The sequence below is a fragment of the Canis aureus genome, chromosome 35 (genome assembly GCF_053574225.1).
Source record: "Canis aureus isolate CA01 chromosome 35, VMU_Caureus_v.1.0, whole genome shotgun sequence".
NCBI classification, from domain to species: domain Eukaryota; kingdom Metazoa; phylum Chordata; class Mammalia; order Carnivora; family Canidae; genus Canis; species Canis aureus.
Window position 1 is genome coordinate 20490640 of NC_135645.1, and position 10147 is coordinate 20500786.

At 39.3% G+C, this 10147-nt stretch overlaps 1 long non-coding RNA gene across 1 annotated transcript; it reads left to right on the forward strand.

Annotated features, from left to right (window-relative positions):
* Positions 1–4912: 4912 nt before the first annotated feature.
* On the forward strand, positions 4913–7590 carry LOC144305353 (uncharacterized). The gene is made up of 3 exons (XR_013372388.1): positions 4913–6611; positions 7270–7346; positions 7495–7590. It is a non-coding gene; the product is annotated as an uncharacterized LOC144305353 (long non-coding RNA).
* Positions 7591–10147: the final 2557 nt, after the last annotated feature.

The following is a 10147-nucleotide window of genomic DNA, read 5'->3' on the forward strand; positions in this document are numbered from 1 at the left end:
TAATATAAAGGTTTAACCTCTTTCCTTTCTGCTTTTAGATCATTATTTGCATGATCTGTTATGCAAATATTTTTATTTTCTAATGTACTTGGAAATGCTACCAATAAGATGCTTAAAAAAATAGTTTCTGGATTTCTATATCTACATATGTGCTGTGAGCTAAAAGAAATCCAAAATTAACACCCAGTGGGAAACCAAGTTGTCTAGTTTATAGTGTGTTCATTCAGATTGGTTTGATCTAGGAAGTCATTAAAAGATGGAGCTTTCTTTTCATTTCCACTACATTAAATTCTGGTTCAGATGGATTACAATTCATCTTACTTGTTGTTTTATGTAGCTGTGAGTTCCCTCAGAATGGAAATGAATTTATAAGCAATTGTAGAAGAAGTCGAGGCTTTGAAGAGTAGAGGATTTATGTAGCCTTTAGTAGTTATAAAAAGTCATGATGACCCTCCATTATAAAAAGAATAGCACTTAAAATGTGTGGCATATGGTTATATTGCCAGTGAGTATGCCAACGAAATACCAAAACCTCCAATGACATCATTAGGCAGAACCAATAGTTTGTGAATGAACCTGAGACCTGTGGAGAAGCTGATGTCCCTGGTGTTCCCCATATCCTTTTTACCAATTAAGTTTTCCTTCATCAAGCACTCTTCACATGACTCCTCTCTTCAAGCAAAAATTAGCAGGTAAGAGATTATTATTTTAGCAACTCAAGTTGTTATATAATTATATATTATATAATTATTGTTTTCACAACTGAAGTCATTATATAATTATATTACATTATATAATGAACTGTTATACATACAAAGAATAAATGATCATTCCTTCTTTTAAGGAGTTTATAATCTACTAATTTTGAACGGTAAGCCTACTTATATGGACGACTTTGATCTGGATAGCAATATAAAGATATCAACCCAAGAAATAGTAAGGTCTAAATGAATAATCCTGTAAGAATACTATGTACAAATTCATAAGAGCAATGGATTCAAGTGATGACAGAAGATGTCATGGAGGTGCAATTGGGGATTGTCTCAATGAGGTGTTATTTGCTGATTTTCCTAGGGTAGGGCTTGACAACTCTAGTTGATGGACCAAGGTGACTCAATTTTACAAAAACAGTTTATTGAAACAAAGCCACACTTACTCATTATGTTTGTCTATTGCTGCTTTCATGCTACAACAGCAGAGTTGAGTGCTTGGATCAGAGACCCTCTAGTCTGCAAAACTTATACTATCTGGCCCCTTTCAGGAAAAAAAAAAAATTGACCGGTGCTTCTCCTAAGGGATTAAAACATTAGAAGAGAAAGTCTGGTAAGTCAGAGAAAGTAAGTTTAGGTTAAGTATGGGTTCACTTCTTGACATCATGACTTTGAAGTAATTGTGGGATGTCTAAGTGGAAGCATGTAGTGGGTGGCTGATGGGGCTCTGGAAGTTACAGAAATGTTCCAGGCTAAGCCTACTGTATTGATCACCTTCCAGTAGAAGTGGTATAGTTAAAGTTTTGTGATACAAGACATAGATCCTGATGGATATTTTGTAATGATAAAAAAAAGAAAAACAAGCTTGAGGCCTTTTGAAATATTCCTTAAAGTATATCTCAGGATACTAAAAACTGCTCAGATTATAGCAGGTTAAAGAATGAGAATTGAGAAGATAAAAGCATGTTCAAGAAGTTTATAGCTGTAAATGGATGGAAAGAAATATGAGTGTAACATGAGGGGCCTGAGAGTCACTTGAAGATTTATTTCAAGATAAGAGACGCAGACAAGTGAATATTTCAAGGCAGACAGAAGTCACTGAAGTAAAAGTGATGACATATTTTGGTGAAAAGAAAGGGTAACTGAATGCATGTACATGTATGTATGGAAGCTCCCAAAGGAATTGGTAGTGGGTAGCTTTTAGGAACACAGATGGAAGGAAACTTTAGACAGAACTCTTTTGGTTGCAAGTGACTGAAACCCAGTTTGAACTAGCCATGACCAAAAGGGGGGGAAACTATTGATTGATGTAACCAAACTGTTCTCTATTTCTCATTAAAAAAAAAAAAAAAAAAAAAAAGTAACAACCTTTGAGCTGCCAGCAGCTCTTTGGCCCAGACCCTTGCAAAATCTCATCTGAAGATGAAAGGCTCTATTTCAGTCTATTACAAGAAAATTCTGTGTATGGCTCACCTTGGTCTACATGTGACACCCTGGAATGAATAAATACTTACCTCTTATGCCCTAACTAGTGGGGATGTGGTACCTTCTTTGTCTCAGTTTCAATCCTGTGTTCTCCCCTCCAACGAAGCACTGTTGTTAAGACACTGAGGTAAATGATTGGCTCAACTTGGGTCAAGAGCCCTTCTTTAGGTCTATTGTGGTGTCCAAGAAAGTGGGAGAGCTTCAATTCAACAGCCTTAGGACCAGGGAGAAGGAAAGGTGGCGGGTAGTACAGAATGTTCTGTTGAGGGGATGGCTATGAACTGACAGCCTCTGTCATCTGTCACTCTTACAGACAAGACTGCTAGTCATTTGTATGTGCCCGTTTGGCTGGACTGATTGATTGTGGCTGATGTTCATATTAATTGGTTGTGCCATCTGTCATAATTGCTTGAAACTGTGTGTTACGTACTTTGAATATTATCTCTTCTTATGAGAGGATGGTTCTGGAAATGACTTATGTCATCTTATACCGTAAGATAGGAAGGAAAGAAAAAGAATGATTACTGAGATGGAGTTTTAAGGTTATAGAGAAGGGGCTTCTGGGTAGCTCAGTTGGTTGGGTGGCTGATTCTAGATTTCGGCTCAGGTCATGATCTCAGGGTAGTGGGATGGAGCCCTTTGTCAGGCAGAGGCAGTGTGTGTGTGTATGTGTGTGTGTGTGTGTGTGTGTGCTTGAGACTCTTGCTCTCCCTCTGCTGCCCGCCTCCACTTTCTCTCTCTCTCTCAAATAAATGTTTTAAAAAATAAAATTATAGAGAAAAATAAAAGGAGAAACTTCACTACATTGGACTAGAAGAATAAATATACTGGAAAGTCAATTTTATTTTACAGATAAATTGCAACACTATAAATGAACACAAGTGTAATAGTTGGCAGTCACTGCTTTAAGCACTTTACATTCTGTTTTTCATTTAAAAGTCATGAGAGCCTTTGAGGTAAGTATTGTTATTATTTTATAACAATAGAGGAACTGAGATTTGGAAACACTTTTGTCAGGTTACGATAAAGTGGTGACTCCAGAATAAACCTGAGTTCTTACTGCTGTGTTCTTTTGCCTTTCTGAAAAATGGACAGAAAATGAGTTGATTATATTCCATTTTTTCTTCCTCTAGCTCTTCTTCTGTCATTTTTTTTAAATAATCTTTTTATTTTGTGATACTTTTAAATATACAGAAAAGTTGCAAAGATAAGGTAGAGAGTTCTTTTGCTCTCTTCTCTCAGTTTCCCTTGAATTAATATCTCATGAAACCACAATATTTTTGTCAAAAACCAAGAAATTAATATTGTGACATGATTATTAATTAAACTACCAACCTTAAGTGGATTTCACCACTTTTCTGCTAATACTCATTTTCTCTTCCATGACCCAATACAGGGTTCCACTGCATTTGGTTCCCCATCTCTCCTGTAGTTTGCTCTGACTTCCCCATACTCTGATCCTATCTTCTTTTTCCTTTTCCAGTTTCCTTTCCTTTCCTCCTCCCATCATTTCATTTTATCTAATTGTTTCCTGCCAAACTGATACAGTTATAAACAGGAAATATTTTGCAGGGTATTGAGCTAGCTTGGGAAGTTTTGTAGAGGCCTAAAAAAGAGTTGCTTATCGAAGAGTTGTTGTTGTTGTTCGGTTGTAATAAACTGGGAAAGAATGGGCATCCAATCTGTGGTGGTTTAGCTCCCTTTAGAACCATGACCTGCAGGAGTATATTTGTTCTTGCAGTCACTGTCTGAAATCCAATTTCCCATAAAATAAAATGTTAAAAAAAAGAAAGCAAATTTAGAAACCAACTTTTAGAACATTACAGAGTTAAATTTGGAGATTGCCACTGTACTCTACACCCTTGAAGATATTAATGCCTGTGGTTACGTAGATTGGTTGTTGGACTAGGCTATGTTTGTTTTGTTAAGTTTGCTCTGAAGATGAATCAGAGTACTGCAGTGCCAAGATACAGCTTTAAGGTCACAGCAATAGCCATGAAACTCAGATTCAGAGTAAAGTGAAGGCAGGAAGCCTGGTGTGTGTTATCAGTGGACAGACACAAAAGGTAATGCATATGATCAGCCTGAAGACAAAAGACGATTTTTTTACTGGTAATGTTTTGAATTTTTCAAGATAGAGGAAAAGGTCTTAAAATCAAAGTGATTGGGGGGAGATAGCGAAGGGCGGACACATCTGTGACCAAGGGAGGTAACTTCCAGAACCGAATTTCAGTTAAATATAAAAATGAGGATTAGAGAAGTGAGGGCAAGGGGGTGGGGACTTGGAATTTTAATTTTGTTCTATTATGATTTATGTGAAATCCAAAGGAAGAAAAGTGATCCTATAATTATACAAAGTTACCAGCACCGACCCAGAAAGAGTTGTCAGGCAGTGTGATTTTCCTGTATAGACGGTGGCACAGGCCGAGATCAGTTGTATAAGGTGACATCCATAAGCGATGCAGCTCCCAGTGAGCCTCGAGGGACCCGCTGGGCTGTAATGAGCTTGGCACCCTTCACGAAGTCGCTTTCTCTCTTGCTCACACTCTGAATCTTTTCATTCGGGTAGCTTATAAGTGGGTCTAAAAAAAAAAAAAATCCTAAGCAAATTAAAAACTTTCCCAACTCGTGAGCCCTGCGATTTCATGTGCATGAAAATTACCCTTATATTTTGCTTATTGTGTTCTATTTTTTTTTTCTTTCCGAGACACCGATCTCTCTTTGAACTGAAGGCCCTCACAAACTACTGGACCACCCATCCACCACGTTTCTTGATTTCCTTGATGGTTCTGTGACAACGTGGAGGCCGTCAGTCCTAGACAGTAGTGCCCCTGCGAGCACTTCACCTGGGGACGGTAGCTGGAGCATTGTCCTGCCCGGCAGATAGGGAACCATTCTCCACGTGGTGGGAGGTGGGCGACAGGTGTCACGACGCTCTCAGGTAGACTGAGTATTGACCACATGCCACCCAAGGACAAACAAGATTCTGAAGGGAGCAAAAAAAAAAAAAAAAAAAAAAAACCAAGAAGAAGTAATTCATCTGGCTGTCCCATATGTTAATTGTTCTCTTTCTGTTGGAGGAGAGGATGGAGACTAGCACAAGTCTTCTAAGACGTGAGAAAAGGGTTTTTCCATCTGATCTAGATGTTGTTTAACAGGAATTGTCAGTGCCACCACTTGGGAATGAGGATGTGTGGTATCTGTTGGCAGCATCAGAGGGAAAGTAGCTTTCATTATGCGAAAAACTGCTCTGTGTGAGCAGTCAGCCTTGCAGCTTTTTATTCTAGTTAGCCCTGCTCGTTGCGTTGGCAATCTTTCACATTTGTTGGGCCAATCTCCTGGGGACGATGACATGCTCAAGTCTGGGGATCAAGACATAGGTAGTAGGAATTGATCCTAGGAGCTCATTTGTACTGTCTCAGAGAAAACATTATGTTAGAACTTCTAAAAACATCAATAGCAACGTTTCGGTAACCAGTTGTAGTGTAATAAGAAATGTATGTGCTCTTTGTCCTTGGTTCCTGGAACAGGGTTTATAAAACCCCTGGAAATCCCTGACTGATAGTCGTGTCCTTTGTTATGCAGATGATCTCTCCTTTTGATCACTCCTGAGTTTATGTTAATGAGATGACAGAGCAGGGCCCCTGGAGGGGGTGGGTTGGCAGAAAGATGAGTGGATGTAGGGTTGCACCTTTCAGCCTCAACCGCTGACCTCTGGGGACTGGCGGGAGTGGTGGGAGATTGAACCCTCTAAAAAAATTCTCAAACAACACAACGTGATGAACTTCTAGGTTGGTGAACACGGAGGTGCTGGAGCGGGGGTAAATCTGGAGGAGACACGGAAGCTCCATACTTCACTACTTTTCCCTCTGAATCTCTCATTGGGCTGTTCATGAGTTGTATGCTTTACAATAAACTGATGATAGGCCTAAGTAAAGTGTCTGAGTTCAGCGAGGTATTCTAACAAATTGTCCAAGTTTCCCAAGAAAAGGGTCATGGGAACCCCCGATTTGTAGCTGGTTGATCAGAAGTACAGATAACAACCTGGGAGTTGGAATTGGCATCTGAATTGGGGACCGTCTTGTGGGACCGAGGCCTTCTCCTACAGGGTCTACTAACTTCTTGTGTTTAGTGTCAGAATCGAATTGTAGGACACCCAGTTGGACAAAGAATCAGAGAATTGGTTGTTGGTATTAGATAACACTCTGGATTGAGTTTTTGGTTTTGGTTTTAGTTTTTTGTTTGTTTATTTGTCTTGTTTTCTGTTTTTTAGAATATTTGCCACATGCCGGAACACAGGACCCTGCCACTCACACCAGCAGTATCAGTCTCAAATGGGAGCTTGACAGAAAACCCAAATCTCAGCCCCACCCCAGATTTACTGCTTTCAATTCAGCCTTTTACCAAGAACCTCAGGTGATGCATGTGCACATTAAAACTTGAGAATCACTGTGGGAGAAACTTTACAAAATTCATTTTAAGATTTATTACCCAATTTAAGAGCCCAAATTTATCCCTAGAATGAAGGTGAAGCAGTTGTGTCTCTTGGAGATTCCCAGGTAAAATTGAATTCACTTGCGAGACTTGCATTTTGGTCTGTATCCTCATTATACGCAGAAGCACGAACTATTAGAATTTGAGGTGCTCACTCAATATTCTAATCTAGTATTTGGTGTAATAGTCAGAGGTGGAGTGTGGGCTGGGTGTGGGAGGCTGCTCTGTTCTTTTGCTTTAGCATTTTTATACAGGCAAAATCACGAGGAAACAAGGAGCTGTGCGTGGAATGGCAGAAGGAGAGGTGGAAGGGAAGGCCGATAAAATGAGAGGGGAAAGGAGGAAATACACTATTTTGTTTTGGAGACAGTATGGGCTTTGGGGCCGAGTGTATACATTTAAGCCAGCAGATATATTTTAATACTTGCTGGCTGAGTTGTTGCCTCCCTCAGTACAGCCTTGAGTCCCCAGTGCTTCCCTGGAGGCTACTGAGAGTGGATGGGGGGGCAGGAAGGAAGGGGTGCTCTTACAGAGGAAAGAACCCTGGTGGTTTTTCATTTATAATCTATCTTCTCTGTAGATCAGAATGGTGAGCGTATCTATTCTGCAGCCACGTTGAACGTCTTTGGTTTTGCAAGAAGCAGATTTCTTACAGTGGTTAGTAGTTTTTTAAGTAATAATTCTCTGCTACCTCCCCAAAGATCTTGTTTTTATAGATTTAAGTTTCAGGGTTTTTTTTTTTTTTTTTTTCTTTTTTCCATTTTTCATCCCCCCCCCCCCTTTTCATGGTGTATCTTCTTTTCAGATGGTAAGAGACTGTTGACATAGATACCCAGAAGGCAAGAGCAAAACGTCCCTCTCCTCTTCCTCTCCTCTTCGGGTACAGCATGGGAGAAAAGGTGGGAGAACCTTAATAGAGGGAAGACAAGGTGAAATTAGAAATGAAATAGGTGGAGAGACAAGGAAGGAAGGGGGGCAGGGCTATTTTACCATAAATAGCTGCGAAGGGGAAAACAGGTCACCAGAAGTAGCACGTGATCCCAGTATTAACTATTTCCTGTCTGAGTGTATAAAGATTTGCATGCCTCCTTTTTTTATATAAATTTATTTTTTATTGGTGTTCAATTTGCCAGCATATAGAATAACATCCAGTGCTCATCCCATCAAGTGCCCCCCTCAGTGCCTGTCACCCAGTCACCCCCACCCCCTGCCCCCTTCCACCACCCCTAGTTCATTTCCCAGTTAGGAGTCTTTCATGTTCTGTCTCCCTTTCTGATATTTCCCACTCATTTTTTCTCCTTTCCCCTTTATTCCCTTTCACTATTTTTTATATTCCCCAAATGAATGAGACCATATAATGTTTGTCCTTCTCCGATTGACTCACTTCACTCAGCATAATACCCTCCAGTTCCATCCACGCTGAAGCAAATGGTGGGTATTTGTCATTTCTAATGGCTGAGGAATATTCCATCAGATACACAGACCACAGCTTCTTTATCCAACATCTTTCGATGGACGCCGAGTTGCATGCCTACTTTTGTTGCTATTTTTGACAATTAGCATGCAGTGTGACCCTCAACTGTTGCAGGGGTAAAAGAATATTCTAGTTTTGCTCTGGTTCTTCTTCCTCACCACCTTCTTCTAAGAGAATAAACTGAGCATCACTACAAAGGCATTTCTTGGAAGGAGTTGACTACACACTTTTGTCCTAACCGGATTCAGGCCTGTAGTTTGGACCTGGTTCATTCTGCTGTTAGAGAATGCATGAAAATAAGGCCCAAACGAGGGAGAATTTGACTAGTCAACGACCTACAGTAAGCTCAGTTCTTTACATTTATGGAACGAGACCACTTTCTGCCTCCCATCTGCCCAGATAGGGTGTCATAAATTTGGATTACGTGTCAATTATCCAAATTTACTTCTCTCTACTCTTGCCTTTGAATATCAATGTGAATTTTAATTTAAGGCTTTCTTATGTACAAAACTTCACACGAGAACCGTTTTAACCACCATTCTGGGCTATTTCATACTTGCCAAACATCTTCTCTTTTCAAGGTCATCTGTTTCACTACATCACTGGAAATGAAGTGGGACGTATGGTTCTGTTTAATCAGATTTCATGCTCTGCTGCCTTCTTCTTATGGCCTCTCTGCTAATTGATCAAGTTTTCAATTAAAGCTCTCCATCTTTGTTTTAATTCTTTGTTGAGGTTTTTATTCCACGAGATGATTTCATGAGATCTGAGCGGCTCAACCCCTGCTATCTGCCCCTTTATCTGCCCAATGTGCAATTACTTTGCCTTGACAAAAACCCCCGTTGTCCTTTTCCCTCTGACTCCAGACCATTTCTCACAGTTAAATTTGTCCCTGGGCTGGTTTGGTCTACCACATTCAGAATCTTTAAAATTTTGATTTATTCATTCAAGTGGGGATTAGTTTACTTCCTGGGTTATCAGATATTTTAAAAAACAAAAAACAAAAACAAAAACAACCTGCTCTTTGCACAGTTTTCAGCTGTCTTGTTCAGTAGCAATTAAGCAAATTGGAAGTATACTCTCCTAAGCAGCAGCTAAAAAATGACTGTAGTTAATAAATGGCAGGCATGTGACATCCCCTTTTAAATAGGGTGCTTCTTTGTGAGGTCTCTCTAATGAGCTGTAACACTACTTGATTACCAAGCCCATTCATTGTTTCTATAGATCAGTTAAGATGCTAACACAACAAATGTATGTAGCGCTGCATCTCTCAGATTACGCTGATTCCTCACGTTCTTACTTGATAAGCAAAGTTTCATCTCCAAAGCTGCAGTGAATCAAATCTGCCTTGAAATTCACCAACGGATGCTGTGTGAAAATCTAGTAGCTATTAAAATCAATATGTTTTTAAAAACCCAGGAAAATATGCTGACATGATCAATGCAAATAAGCTTTGTCTAGGAGGGCTTTGCTCGTTGCACAATAATTCCTAATTTCAAAATGTGGAATTTTACCTTTAAGTCTAATGCTTTCAACGCTGCAGGAGAAATCCAGACAACACTGTTTCATAGGAGCCTTTGTGATGCATGACAGCCTGTATTAAAGGTTTACTGTTTAGAGGTTTTATAATATGAAATTCACAGTTTATGGTAATCTTTAAATAAAGTGTGAAAGCTTTTATATACATATAAAAGCTTTTATATACATATGTCTTATATATATGTATGTGTATATATATACATATATATTTGTAAATTTTATTTATTTATTTTTATTTATTTATTTTTTGCCAGCTTAAGATGCGAACTGCAGGCATAGTTTCTCACCTTGGTTACCTGCATCTTATTTTTTTTTTTTTTTTTTTTGGTTACCTGCATCTTAAAGGAGAACTTGGGCTCAGATTGGGTTAGTGTCCTTTTGCGCTCGCTCCAGGGCTTACTGTTATCCTACAAGCAGTGGTTTGTGGAGCACCATGGTGCTTTGC